This window comes from Hyaena hyaena, unplaced genomic scaffold (genome assembly GCF_003009895.1).
Source record: "Hyaena hyaena isolate Hyena2069 unplaced genomic scaffold, ASM300989v1 scaffold_468, whole genome shotgun sequence".
Lineage (NCBI taxonomy): Eukaryota > Metazoa > Chordata > Mammalia > Carnivora > Hyaenidae > Hyaena > Hyaena hyaena.
Genome location: NW_024081098.1, coordinates 597,057 through 612,921, shown reverse-complemented (window position 1 = coordinate 612,921; position 15,865 = coordinate 597,057).

Genomic DNA, 15,865 nt, shown 5'->3' with positions numbered 1-15,865 from the left:
AAAAATTAATAAATTCTTAAAGCTATCCTATATCTAGCCTCTCTCACATCCTTTACGTTTGAACTTAGAATCTATGCCTTAATTCATCCATTTCTTGTAATAGTCTGCTAAGAACTGTAAGTAATGTCAGCACAGGCCACTCCTTTTTTTCTACATAGTCCACCTCAATATGTTTTCCAAGTTACCACAGGCTACAGGCTCAACCATTCTGTAACATGGTTCGATATCTCTGACCTTCTTGCAGCTTAGCTAAGGTCATCATATGACTTTCAAGGTCGTCCACTTATTGCATCAAGTAGGCAGTGAGGAGAAACACAAATTTTTTTAATTTTATTTTTTAATTTTTAATTTATTCTTTTAAATGAGTGAGGTCTTTAGATGCTCCCAGTCATGATCTGTTTCTACCCCTTACTGCGAAGGAGAAAGGAAAATAGAGTTTAGGCTGTATGTTTGGGAAGAAGTGGTAACAGGTTTGGTGAGCAGTTAGCAGTCTCTGCCACAAACACTGAATGCCAAGCCCCCAAATTGCTGTTCTAGGGGAAAACGGTGGCCGAGGGATTTCAATAATATTATTGATTGAATTTCTTCACGTTGACATATAACTCAAGGAGGACATAACACTGCCCGCTGCAGCATGAGGTCACGTGGCCATTCTGTGTTAGTGCGTAGCACGAGACTCCACAGTAAGGTCTTTATCGTCAGCGGGTTCTTTGTCCTTAATCTCTTGTTACTTTGGATTGTAAGGCATCCTTCGAGAGGAAGCAGTGACACTAAATGTAGATACTTGGGTTTAGCCATCTAACCGTCTCCATCTTCTACCAGTACTCTTAAATCCATGACTTACAGAGGTGGAAAACATCTGAGTGCACTGACAACTTCGACTTAAAATATACTTGATATTCATATGAAATACGTAAACAATGTGTTAAACTGTGGGCAGGTTTTAGTAGCTTGAGGACGTTTCTTGTTTTAGAGCAAACACTCAGATTTCTTTGAAGCTTAAAGTGTTTTCTTTTTTTTTAAGTTCCATCATTGTACTATTCGATTAAAAGCAGTAATTTTCTAAAGGGTTATCTTTGATTTAAAGTGGTCTTTGTTATTTTTACTTTGTCTAAGGACTTAATCTGCATTTTTTATTTTAATTTTATTTATTTATTTTTGTAAAGAAGAAAAGAACTGAAAGACTCAGTACATGCTGTTTTCCGTAAGCAAATGGATTCAACAGAAAATTAAAAAGGAAGGGAAAAGGGTGGCACCTGGGTGGCTCAGTCGGTTCAAGGTCTGACTCCTGATTTTAATTCAGGTCATGATCCCAGGTTTGTGGGATTGAGCCCTGCATGGGGCTCCGTGAAGAGCATAGCACCTGCTTAGGATTCTTTCTCCACTCTCTCTGCCCCTATACCCCTTTTGTACTCTCTTTCTCTCTGTGTCTGTAGTGTGTGTGTGTATATACATTATATACATTTTATATATATATATATATGCATATGCATTATATATACATGTGTGTATAATATACATTATATACATATGTATTATAATATATAATATAATTATATATACATATATATTATATGTGTATATATAATAAAATATTATACATATTATATATACATATATAATGTATATATACATTTTATACAATAAAATATACACATATGTACATATATAATGTATATAATAACATATTGTATATACATTATATATATTATATATACACATATACATATATTATACACGTATATATTCATATGTATGTATATATAATAAAATATACATACGTACATATTATACACATATACATATATACACATATATTACATATAAAATACAAATACAAATATATATGGATATATATGTAATATATAATTATATATTATATATGTATATATAAAATACAAATAAAGGAGAGGGAGGAGGAAGAAGAATGGGAAGAAGGAAGGAGAGACCCCATGACGTCGTCTAAGCAGAAGCAGGCTCTCTAGGTGGGAAGAAAAGGCTGAGTGAGACAAGCACCGCGGGTTTCCTTCTTTCTTCTCCCATCTGTCTTGTAGTCATTCGCCATAGTCACTGGGGCACTGATGTCCAGTAGACACGTGGAACGCCCCAAAGGTGTCTGACCCAAATCTTCTGTTTCTGTGGAAGCCTAAAGATGCTGCATATCTTGTTCAAGGTCGCGTGCGTCCTTACTGTGTCCCAGCTCGCATAGTCAGGCTGACAAAGCACTGCTGGTTTTACAAGGGACACAAGGACCGCCTTACCTGTTTAGAGAAATAATGGCATTTGTTTTGTTTTGTGTTTAGACATGAAATACCTATTCCTGTATTTAAATATCCCATGATTTGTTTTCTTACACTGAATAATGCCAATTCAGCTAAAGCTTTGGAAACAAAACTATACGATGAAACAGATATGGCGTGAGGGAAGATTCCTGCTGCCAAGGAGCAGATACTTGACTTCAGCTCTAGTTCAAATAGGCAGTGAGATCCTACGTGAGAAGGAAATGGGAGGGACACAGCTCCCATTTAAATGTTCCAAGGATGCTCTCATGTTAGGACAGCCTTGGCGTCACAGTGGGCAAGAGGGCACAGAGCATCTCAGGATGCAAAACACGGTATGTATGACTGTCCCTCCCAATCTGCCCTCTGAAGATGTGCTAACTTGGATTTTCCTGAAATAAGAGGGAATTGCCATCACACACTGCCTTCTGAGTTGATGTTTCTCAAACTCCTCCCCCCAAACTTCTCATAACCTATTTTTTTGAAGCAGAGGAGGAGCAGAGAGAGAGGGAGAGCAAGAATCCCAAGCAGGCTCTGTGCTGTCAGCACACAGCTGGATGCAGGGCTGGAACTCATGAGCTGTGAGATCATGACCTGAGCCAGAATCAAGAGTCAGATGCTTAACCAACTGAGCCACCCAAAAAGTTACCTATTTTGTGAATCTGGTCCCCAAGCCGCCATTCCAGCACCATCACTGGATAGAGACAGAGCCCCAGGCAATCAACAAATTCCTAGCTCTCATGGCAGAGATTTGAAAAGCTGGCGACCAATTCCTACACAGGGAGGACTCTGCCGTTGTCTGCCTGCATGAGTTGGTGGGTTGATGGTTCATCAGGTGTGGTGTTTTCAGTTTCTCCATCCTATAGTTTGCATGAGGACAACATAGATGTTGGCTTCTCTTCGCCTGTGTGTCTGGTCTACTCGGAATCCAACTCAGAGCTCTTTGTTGAGCTCTTCTGCCTGCATGGCCTCCCTTACCTCAGTGCTCCTCCACCGTGGCTCCAGCCGGCTGCCGTGAGGCCCAGGTCTGTCCCCCCCACTGTTCAGTTTCAGCCTAGATGCAATGGGATAGGAGCTCTTCCCGACTCACAGAATTGACTCCTTTCCAGTATACATCACACTTCCTTCACCTATGCGTCTCCAGCCCTGTCTTTAGGCATCCCACAGACGGCATAAAAAATATAGACTGTTAATTCTGTGTGTACCTTATTATAGAATTATACAGTTAATTCTTAAGCACGTGATAATACCTCATTTCACCCATGTGATATTCTGTATACCATCTTAATTTTAATAGAAAATGTGTGTGGTACCTTGTAATGCCTGAGACTCTGGGGCCTAGGATACAACATATGTGCTCATGTGGCCATGTGTTAAATCATTCACGTAGAGGCGAAATTAAAGAAAATGATTGAAAATTAGTATGTGCAGCTGGTTAACCCTCTTGGATAAATTAAACAATCATGAGGGATATTTAACTTAAACTGACCCTTGAGTTTATCGGTTGTAGAAGATGAGCACTGGTGAGAATCCATGCAGGGGCATTGTTAGTGGTGACAGAAATGAAAATTGCATGCTTCTATTTGTCATACCAGCATAATTCCCTTTAAGAATAAATAAGAACCACGTTATATGTGAACAACTAGGTGGCACTGGTGTGTTATCCTTTCGTTTCCAGAAAAGTGAATTCAAAAATCATCTTCTGTATTCCAGTTCACTGGTCTAACATGTGTATGATATGCAGCCGCATATTTCAGCAGTAATTTAGAAGAGGTTCATGAGTGAACTTGGAAGTGCTGTCAGTCTTTGGAGAGTGCTGACTGCTCTCTACCCTTCCATTGGCATGTCCTGGATATGGACCTTGAATGCACTATTTTGTTTTCTTAACTTTCTAAAAAAACTAATGTTCGTCTAATGGAAGGAAAGATTTCTAATTAAAAGACAACGGTTTCTTTTGGAAATATGGGACTTGTAGGTTCCAGAATACTAAAAAGGGGTCCTTCTAGGCAATCTGTTACTATCAGAGGGGTGTGAGTGAGTGAAATTTCACAGCATAAAACCAGAGGTGTGCATTTAACTGCTTAGATTCTATAGAAGGCAATAATTAAGTTTTGAATGTAGATGTGCAAAATTAAGTAACTATGTAATATGCTTGTGTTAAGTCTTAAGGTGTCGCCCCCTGGTCTAAGTGCTTTGCATGTAATGGCTTTTTCGCCACAACAAACTTGGAAGGGGCATGGTGACTTCCCCGTTTTTGTAGATGAGGTTGCTAGTACTAACTTGCCCCAAATGTACAGTTACCCTGGTGGGACAGAGTTTCAAATACAAGGTGATTGTCCTTTCTTAATCACTATGCTAAATTCCTTCTAAAAGAACCTTTATAAACACTTCTTTAAATGGTCATATATGATACAGATATTTAAAGTACAAACTTAAGCTTGAAAGGGAAATTAGAAGAATAGGGCACTTATATTAACATGACAGATGATCAGTAACTTGACATCATAGATATAGAATTACATTTACTTGCATGTAATTTAAATATATTAGTGTGAGACACATCAAGAAGTATATCAAGGCACCTTTGAACTGGCTTATTTAAAATCTGAATACTTAGGGGAAACTAGCAGTCATATCCCCAGATAATGATGTAGAAGTGCATTTCTTTGAATTTTTTTTCTCTCCTACATTTTCATCAGTAGGATCCTTCACACATAATCTTTTATATCTTGAACAACTTTTCTTAAAAGTTAAGCACAGACATTTAACAAGTATTTTAACATTCCTTGGACCTTTGTTGAACACTTACAATAAGCCAAGAACTACCCAAGAGAAGTATCAGAAGCGAAGAGAACGTGGCTGTATTAGTTTTCCCTTGCTGCATAACACAATTACCACACCTTTTAATGGCATGGACACAGTGCCTGTGTATTTGCTCACAGATCTGTATGTCACTTATCCAGAACTTTGGGTCCTGTGCATAGGGTCTTATAAATCAAACTCAAGATTTTGACTATCCTGGCCTCTTACCTGAGCTCTGAAGTAGAATCGTTCAATCAGATTGCCAAGGGAAAACAATTTTTTTGTGGTCCTAAGACTACGGTCTCCATGTTCTTGCTGGCTGTTGATTAAGGGTTGGTACAAACTTTTACAGATGGACAGATTCTTGGATGGTGGCCCCCTTGATCTTTAGTTTTGCCTCCATCTTCAAAGCTCACATTGGCGTGTCACATCTTTCTCATTCTTTGAATCTGCCTGATTTTCTATTGTGCTTTCCTCTTCTACCTTTTAAAGGACATATGCATTTATTCACAGTGTGGCTGCTATAATTTCTACATTTTTAAAGCCCACTGACCAAAGAGTTTCATTATAGCTTCAAAATCCCTGCAGTACCTAGATGAGAGCCTGACTGACTAACCAGGAGACGCAAATCTTAGGGAGTCTTTAGAACTCTACCTACCAAATAGCTTACACCATCAGGGAGCACCTTTTGTTTATCTTAAGTGTCCTCGTCAGTGGACTGACTTTTTCTAATGTGAAGGTGAATGTTAACATGGATAATAAACTTAGAGATTAATCAAACCAAAATATAATAATAACCGGCTTAAATTAAGTGCATTAAATATGCCTACTGCCTTAAGTACATTTTCTCCTTTGATCCTCATACAACTCTCCAAGTATAAAGATGAGTTTCATAGACTTTCAGTGACTTGCTAACATCAGACAACCAGTAAATGAGAGAACCGAACTTCAAGACAAGAACTATATGAATATAGTGTCTGTGCTTTTCACAGCACAGCATGAAGAAAAAGGGATCTAAGAGTCTTGTCCTTGAGAAGAAAGTTAAGCTTCAAGCAGAAAGATTAAATGAAACTTGTTATGCAACATCAATATGATTAATGATTCATTACAGATAGCACAAAAGATTTTATATGTTTGTACCTGTAGTACTGTGTCCATTTTTATCACATTAGTCAAGGAAGTTATATGTGTGTGTGTGCATTTGAAACAATGTATATGAAACTGTGTATGTGTATGTGTATACTATATAATAAATATATAACATAATAAACATGTTCATTAACATATATTACACATCTTAATTAAGCCATATTTTATACATATATCATAATTAACATGTCAGAGATGATAAAAGGTATTAAGTAATGGCTACTGAGATGGACTTTATCAAGAATGGAGAAACTTGAGGACTACCTAAAACATTAACTGTGAATATAGTCACCGTATATTTTTATTCTGTTTTTAAACACCATATTAAAAAGTACTATTCAAAGTTGGGGCATCCTATTCGGAGCACATTTTAAAAGAAAGCAGCATCTGGACAGTTACTAACAAACTTTTGGATCAAGTCTTCTCCTGCTGATGGATAAAAGTGTCTTGTGGAAATTATGAAGTATAGAACCACATATGCCCAAAGAAGCCTTTAGACTAATATCAGTGAACTGAATCCTACCCCTCTGGGTACAATTCTTAAAACTACTGATGTGGAGAAGAGCCAAAAAGGGATGGACTTGGAGAAATCTAGTGGCAGGAGGTAGGGATTTGGGCTCTGAGAGACATAGGAGTATGGGTCAAGAAATGACTCTTGCCGTTTTTCATACTACCGTTCATGAAGCACACATGCGGGCTAGTCCCATGAGTGTCATGATAGTTCCAAAACATTTGGAAATTTGAAAATGTATACAATCTGCATTTTAGACCTGAAGAAACTTGGAATCAAGGAACTTTCTCAAGCTTCATAGCATCTCAGGGCCAAGCTGGGATTTGGGCTCTGGCGGTGTAATTGTGTCTTTCATAGTTGTTTTTCTCTCTCCTGTGCCATTGGGTCTCCCGGGGGCTGAGCTCTGTACAGAAACATCTGACAACCTGTATGTGCTCTGTGCTTTATGTGAGACTCACTTAGGACACGCATGGGGCCTTGTCTTCCTCTTCTAGCATCATTACTTTTAAATGAACCCAGCCAGATGTGGTGTGCAGCCCCGGTTTGGTGGCAGCTGTGAACAGGGTCAATACCTGATGTCGAATAATTGTGTGTCTGAGTGAGACCAAGAAATCAAACTGATGATTTTGTTCTTGGGGACACAAGGTGCCTCCCTAACTGATTAAGTCCTCTGAAGTGATGAAAAATCTTTGTTACACGTTTTGACTGGTAGTAGAAACAGTGGGCTGGAAAGTTTTTTCTTGTACGGATCCCAAATCCACATCTGGGGTTTGAAAGGAACTTGTTCAGAAAATTGTGTGTAAGATGTAGAAAAACATTCTCATGTGGGACCCAGCAGGTATGGTAGACTGGCAACCCAAATTTCGCAGAGAAGCAAAAAATAAAATAAAATAATAATAATAATAATAAAATAAAATAAAGTGAAAATTAAAAAATTAAAAAAATTAAAAAATCACTGCTAAGTAAAAGAAAGTTATCTACTGTTTAGAGACAGTCTTAAAAAAATTAACTATAAATTATTGCTGAGGAACTAATCGTTCTATAGTTAAATGAACTTCTGGTGTAATGGTCTCCGTAAAGAAATCTTTGTACTTTTATTTTCTGAAAGTGTTTGCCATCAGCAATACGAAGTTATAAAGAAAAGAACAAAATGCTAAATGTGGTTTAAAAGCTTTAAAGCACCAAGAAGGAGAAAATTAAAGGAGTAAAGTGCTGATTAACAGTCATGTTTGGCAGCACTTTTTTTTTTTTTTTTTTGCCACTATCTACTTATGATGGCCTCTGGGAACCTTTTCATAATTCAGTGAGCTCTTTAAAGATGAATTTTGGTAAGTGTAGCAAATTCAGGGGGAGGATCTGGAGACCAAGGCTCAGGACAACACGTGTCTGTATTAAAGGGCTACCTCTGGCCCCTGTTACAGAGGAATCGAGGAAACATGCATTTGGCTAGAGTGCTGGAGAAGGTACCAGCAAAGCAGCTGGAGAGGGACCGTCACTATGGCAACCACATGCCAACACCACAGTCATCTGTACTTTGTTCTGTAAGAATGTTACTGTTCCCTCAATTTTTATTTTATACAAAAAGAAAAGTTTCTCACTGTATTCACAACATGTCTGGCACTACCTGCCTGGAGATAGTCCTGCCCCTGCAACCCCCAGGTTAAAGGGTCAGTCCCATAAGACTGCCCCCATTTCAGACACCAGTTGCAAGTCTGGGGGGGCCTGTGATACTTTGACCAATCAGGTATAAATCTAGATTTCCAATGTGTGCCTCAGGTCCAGATTTTGCTAGTTGGGCTCACTCAGGAAAGCCCTCTACTCAACTATCCTCGGGTTATTGTGAGGGATACAACTCAGGATCAGTCCAACGGAAGAGGGGCATAGAACAAGGGTGAGGATGAGGGATGTGGAGTTTCCGTGCCTTCCCTGGTCTTATCACCTCAATATTTCCATGTGGTTCCTAACTCAGATACTCTCTGAACCCTGTTGTCTGCTGGGTTTTATGGAGGTTTTGTACAAGCAGAATTGATGAAATCACCAGCATTGGGTGTTTCAATCAATCAAGCCCGCTTCTCTGGGAGGGGTGATGGGCATTCCTCTGGCAACCAGCCCCTATCTTCACAGAGTCACCCCGTTAGCAGAATCTCAGTAAGGCTACTAACGGGCTTATTGTGAATAACAAATGATGGTCCTCTAACTTTCCTGAGGCAATCATAGTCTGTGCCTCAGATGTCTGTTAGACAATAAGTCAGACCTACAGCTATGAGAGAGGTAAGATCTGAGTTTGGTAACACTTTTTTTTTTTTTTTTAATGATTTGAACACCTACACAGAATAAAGCTACTGAACATGTAAAGGTCAGGGATAGACGCAAGACATGATAGAATAATGTGAATTTATTATATATGCATTAATCACATTTTATAGTGCTGAACACAGTATAATATATATTGAATCTAATCCTGATTTGCAGCTTAGCCATTTCACCTAAAATACTCTGACAACTATTCTCAAGGTCAAAATAGTACTTAGAGCCCAGGATGATGGGTCATTGAGGAGTTGGTCATAGCCTCCCCCTACCCCCCACCACGTTTCGCTCAACTATTTGCATTTTGCAAAAAGTTTGCTGGAGGACAGATGTGGGAGGCGTTTTGGCTCTTCAGTGTTTCGAACCAACATTGTAATTGACAACTAGCACCATCTCAGCACACGAGGCTGATAGCGCTGACACTGACATCACCGGCATTCACAAGATGCAAAATGTCGCCGTGCTCACACCATTAGTTCTTATCCACGGTGTCCAGGGAAGGAATTCTGTGCTGATTGATTTCGAGTGGTAGGTGTTGCCGGTCGCTGCTGCATCACCGGAAGCACTGATGGTGTCCCGTTGCAGAAGCAGACCTCGCCACAACAGCAGGGGTGTAAACACTGGTTCTTCAGTGTGTCAGCAAATGGAATTGTCTGACATAGGGCCAAGAATGTCAGCTGAGGTCCTTGGAGTTTCAGACATCCTAAGGATGGTAGTTACTATTTGCATTAACCAACAGTATTTCCTACCCTTATATGTCTGGGCCTCTGTCGTAATTCTCATGGTACTTGCATATTACTTCGTGTTTGCGAAAGCGATCAAAAGCAGCCCCGCCTTTCACTTTAGAACAGCACCACGTGGACATGGCACATGGTGTTATCCCAATTTTACAGAAGGGATGACTTTCACCAAGTGAGAGGAGATTGTGGAAGCATGGTTAGTGACTGAGAACTACATACAGATTTTTGCCCTATCCTTGTACCCTTTCATCCATGACCCAAAGCCTCTTTACAGGTAGATCTTTAAGAAACCTTTGAGATAAGTTGAAGGGCCTGGCTCTAAACATCACAGTGTCATGGCCACGTGAGTGGATTTTGCCAATATATTAGATGCTGATGTAAGAAGTCCACATCCCGTCTCCCTCTTTGTGGCCACTCCACTAAGTTCTTAGATTTCAGCACAAAAAATTCTAACTCTGGATCCGTCGATAGAGAGATTTTACATTATTAATTTAAAGCTAACACTTTGCAGTATTGGAGACAAACCTTCCTTCCTGGGATCTCGATGAGAAACTTTAGGTAACATCGATGTCTTTCGGGTGTCTGCCTTCCCCTGGGAATGACAGAGCTGAGTCGAGGTTTACTATTCTTAGAAGTACGCTGGAATCTTGCTTAAAAACCACCTTATAGATAAAACCGCATAAGTAATTCCCCAGACAATACTCTTTTCCATCGTCTTTAATTGAATATCCTTGAATGGAGTCCAAGGTACCTTCTCCCCTTCCCTCACTCTCTCCCAGAATTTGAGTCTTGATGCAAATAGTTTTACAGTGAATTTTTAGTATATGTCTCTTCTGACATAAAATATGCGTACTATAAAAGATTTTCAATTAAGTTTTAATCTCAACTAACCAGACTCCAGTAGATATTAAATAAAGGACAGTTGCATACAAGTTGAATGCATTCAATGTTGCTATTTGGATTTAAGTCAGAACCATATTACACATGGGTTAGACACAACTAATCCGTTTTGTCATTCCCTGAAACAATGTTGATTATGAGGTTCTCAAAAATGCCCTGATTCTGTTTGTTTATATGTATTTGTGGATGATCTTGAGTACATTATAATGACAAATCTTTTACTTTGAGCTAATATAACTCCACGCATGTAAATGTAGCCTGGGTGTTTAAAAAGTTTCATTTACCAATCACTTTATTTGATGGGAATTAGCTATAATTCTTTTGTTGTTGATTTGGTTTATACCCTACATTTTTTCTGTCTTCTCTTTTCTGTAGTAGCTAAATAACCATCATTTTAAAAAGAGTTAGTTAGCTATGATATAGTGTTTGTACAAACTAGACTGAGGCTAAAGAAAATAAACCGATAGGTGTAGGCAGAATGTATACTAAGCATATTTAATCTCAGCTCACAAATCTGTAATTCATTATCTGATGGAGATCTAGCGAGGGTATTGATTTCCATAAAATGGAGATGTTTGCTTTCTCTAATCATGTCCATTAGTTTCTTCCAGACAGATTAATAATTTTTCACACTTGCTAATGGCATTTGTAGGCATTTAACTTGTCTCTGTCCTTGTATACTTGGTAGCATATTTGTACAGTAGATAAAAAATAATCCTAAGGCAATAAAACAGTCTCCATTTGTTATAGTACTTTGTTTACAAAAGCAACATTATGAGCACTTCATAGTATAAAAAATTTCCACCAATTATTTTTTTAATTAGAAATTTATGTTAGACTTTAAGACAATGCTGTTACCTAAGGGACTAAAAACTTAGTTTTAAAATGAATCACCCAAAGAAAATGAACTTCTTTATTTTATTTATTTACTTATTTTCAGGTGATTCAGAACAATGCAAATATGAACAATGATTCTTTGAGGAGAACTGCAATAGTTTTGAATTCACATACAATATTTTTATGGATTCATGCAATGGATTTTCTTCTATCATTTCATACAGTTTAGAGTGGTTGTTGAAACTGATAGCTGATATGTATTCATTCTTTGGGAATATATTAAAATTATGCTCTACAGTAATTTTATTTTAAAGTTTGTTTATTTTGAGACAGAGAACACATGTGGAGAGAGGCAGAAAGAGAGGGAGAGAGAGAATCCCAAGCAGGCTCCATGCTGTCTGCACAGAGCCTGATGTGAGGCTTTGGGTCAGGAGCCTTGAGATCATGACCTGAGCCAAGATCAAGAGTCAGATGCTTAACCTCTTAACCACTGAGGTACCCCTCTGCAATTATTTTAAGTTAGGTAGCTCTACCCTCATATTTTTACAGAGGAATTTAGTGCAGAAGGATTGATTAATCATTTTAGAGGAGTTTATATTGTGACATTTATCTCCAGATAAATTTCTATAGAGTTTGAGATTCTAAACATTGTTGGTGCTCACGGAAAAAAATTTGACTGCAAAATGATTTTTAACTCTAAACATAAGCTCCCTTTCAAATAATATCTTACAAACTGAATTTGGCCTTCGACATAAACATAATCATTCTCTCTTTTTTTTAAATTGAGGTATAATTAACATATACATATTCCTTTCAGGTGCACAACATATTGATTCAATGTTGCTTCATATTGCAAAATAAGTCTAGTTAACAGTTACATCATGAATACTTACAACTTTTTTCTTGTGGTGAGAAAGTTTAAAATTTACTCTTAGTGTCTTTCAAATGACCTATACAGTATTATTGTTTTACAGCCTTCATACTTTTTTTTTTTTACATTCCACGCTTACCTCTTTTATAAAAGAAAATTTGTACATTTTGATGCCTTTTGCTGAAGTCACGCACCTCTGAAAATCACCTGTCTGTTCTCTGTACTTATGAACTTGTGTTTGTTCATTTTAAATTCTACATAAGTGAGATTATACAGTATTTATCTTTCTCTGCTTTATTTCACTTAGCACATTGCCTTCAAGATTTATCCATGTTGCAAATGACAGAATTTCCTTCCTTGTTGTGGCTGAAAAATATTCCATTTTCTGTGTGTGCATGTGTGTATGCATCACATTTTTTAAATGCATTCATCCATTGATACTTACATCGTCTTGGCTATTGTGAATGATGCCACAATGAACATAGGAGTGCAAATACCTTTTTGAGATAGTGTTTTTGTTTTCTTTGAAAAATACCCAGAAATGGAATTGATGCATGATATGGCAGTTCTACTTTTAATTTTTGAGGAACTTCCATACCATTTTCCACAGTGGCTGAACCAATTTGCAATTCCACTGACCATGCCCAAGGGTTCCCTTTTCTCCAAATTCTTAACAACCCTTGTTATTTCTCATTTGTTTTATGCTAGCCATTCTAACATTTGTGAGGTGATCTTTAATTTTGGTTTTGAATTGCATTTCCCTCATGATTAATGCTAGTGAGCACCTTTGCATGTACCTGTTGGCAGTCGGTATGTCTTCTTTATAAAAATGTCTATTCGAATCATTTGCCCAGTTTTTAATTGAAATGTTCAGTTATTTTTGCTTTTGAGTTGGATGGGTTCTTGCTGTATTTTGGAGATTAACCTTTTCTCAGATATGATTTGCAAATATTTTCTCCCATTCAGTGGGTTGCCTTTTCATTATGCTGATGACTTCCTTTGCTGTGCTTAAGCTTTGTAGTTTGATGTCATCCTACCTATTTATTTATGCTTTTATTGTCTTTGGTGTCAAATAAAAAAAAAAATCATTGTGAAGTCTTCTATCAAGGACCTTACTGCTTATGTTTTCTTTTATGCATTTAATGGTTTCAGGTCTTAGGTTCAAATCTTTAATCCATTTTGAGTGAATTTTTGTCTCTGGTGTAAGATAGTGGTTGAGTGTCATTATCTTGCATGTGACTGTCCAGTTTTCCCAACGCTATTAGAGACTGCTCCTCCACATTAAATATTCTTGGATCCTTTGTCATAAATTGATTGACTGTATATGTGTTGGATCATATATTCTGTTCTGTGAGTCTGCATGTCTGTTCTTATACCAATACCATATGTTTTAAATACAACATGATACCTGCAGCTTTGTTCTTCTTTTTCAAGACTGTTTTGACTATACAGGCACTTTTTGGCTTCATGCAGTTTTTAGAATTGTTTGTTCTATTTCTGTGGAAAATGCTGTTGGAATTTTAATATGGATTGCCCTCAATCTGTATATTGCTTCAGGTAGTATGGACATTTTAATAGTTGTAATTCTTTCCTTTTCAAAAACATGGGATAACTTTTCATATATTTGTGTCTTTTTCAGTTTTTTTATCAATGATTTATAGTTTTTGGTGTACACATCTTTTACCTTTTCAGTTAAATTTATTACAAGGAATTCTTTTTGATTCATTTGAAATCAGGTTTTTTTTCTTAATTTATCTCATAGTTTATTATTTGTTTATGAAAACACAACATATTTTTGTATATTGATTTTGTATCCTATAACTTTACTGAATTTGTTCATTAGTTCTAACAGATTTTGGGTCGAGTCTTTTGGGTTTCCTATATATAATTTCATGTCATCTGTGAATAATGACTGGGTTTTTTTGTTTTGTTTTGTTTTTTGGTGTTTTTGCTTTGGTGTTTCTTTTTTCCCTTTCTACCTTGAATGTCTTTTATTTCTTTTCTTACCTAATTGCTTTATGGCTAGGACTTCCAAAACTATGTTGAATAAAGATGAAAATGGGCATCCTTGTCTTTTTCCTGATCTTAAAGGAAAAAAAAAAATTAGCTCTGTTGAATACAATGGTAGCTGTGGCTTTGTCATATGTGGCCTGTATCATGTTATGTACAGTGCCTCTATACCAACTTTGTTGAGAGTTTTTATGATATGTGGATGTTGGAATTTAGTCATATATTGAGATGCAGGAAAAGGATTTAATTTTTTATGATTTTTATTTTTTATGTTGTTAATATGCTGCTCACATCGCTTGATTTGTGGATGTTGAACGTTTCTTTTATTCCTGGAAAAAAAATTCACATGATCATGATGTCTGAATCTTTTAATGTATGATTGAATTCAGTTTGTTACTATTGTTGAAGATTTTTGCATTTTTATTTATCAGGGATCTTGGCCTTTAATTTTCTATTCTTGGAGTATCCATATCTGGTTTTGGTGTTAGGGTAGTGCTGGCCTCCTAAAATTAGTTTGGAAGTATTTTATTTTTGAAAACATAAATCATCCTTAGACTCTATAAGCATATCTTGGAATTTAGGAGCTCATTAGCTAATATAGCTGTATTAATAATTAACTTATATCAATGTACCCACTGCTATAATGTGAAAACAAGCTTTAGTAGGAATATGGTCAGTGTGCTATTAAAGAGTTAAATTGTATCTCAGCCTCAGAATATCACACTGGATGAAGATGGTGTGATTTGTAAGACTGAGGCTCCTTAGGAATTCCAAGACAGCTAGTAAAAATATTCAGAGAAATTAAGGAAGGCACATTAGTTTGATCATTTGCTGTTCCTTTTCAATCCTGTGCTTATTTCCTGTGCTTATAATAAAATATTTCTAATTAATAAGACCTCAAAAAAATCAAAAGAGAATGACAAGAAGTAACACATATGGATGAAAAGACTGGGTAAGGAAAATAAATTTGAAGGGGCAATATTGACTAATTAAGACATGGTAACAAGTGAGTTCCATTTTAGATCCATTTTGGATCCAATAAATGTTTATATTGAGTGGGGTGATTAAAAGGCGAAAGATTTATACGATCTGAGGAGAAGTCAGAGTATTGAGTGGGATGTTTAGAGTAGGGGTTTTGGGGGCTCCTGGGTGGCTCAGTCTGTTGAGTGCCTGACTTTGGCTTAGGTCATGAGCTCACAGTTCATGGGTTCAAGCCCCACATCCAAGCTCCATGCTGCCCCACATCAAGCTCCATGCTGACAACTTGGAGCCTGGAGTCTGGAGCCTGCTTCAGATTCTGTGTCTCCCTCTCTGTCTCTATTTCTCCCTCCCCTGCTCATGCTCTGTCTCTCTCTCTTTCTCTCTCTCTCAAGAATAAATAAACATTAAAAACTATTTTAAAAAATAATTAAAGTAGGGATTTCAGTCTATAATGAAAGCCAACTTAGAATCCTGGTAG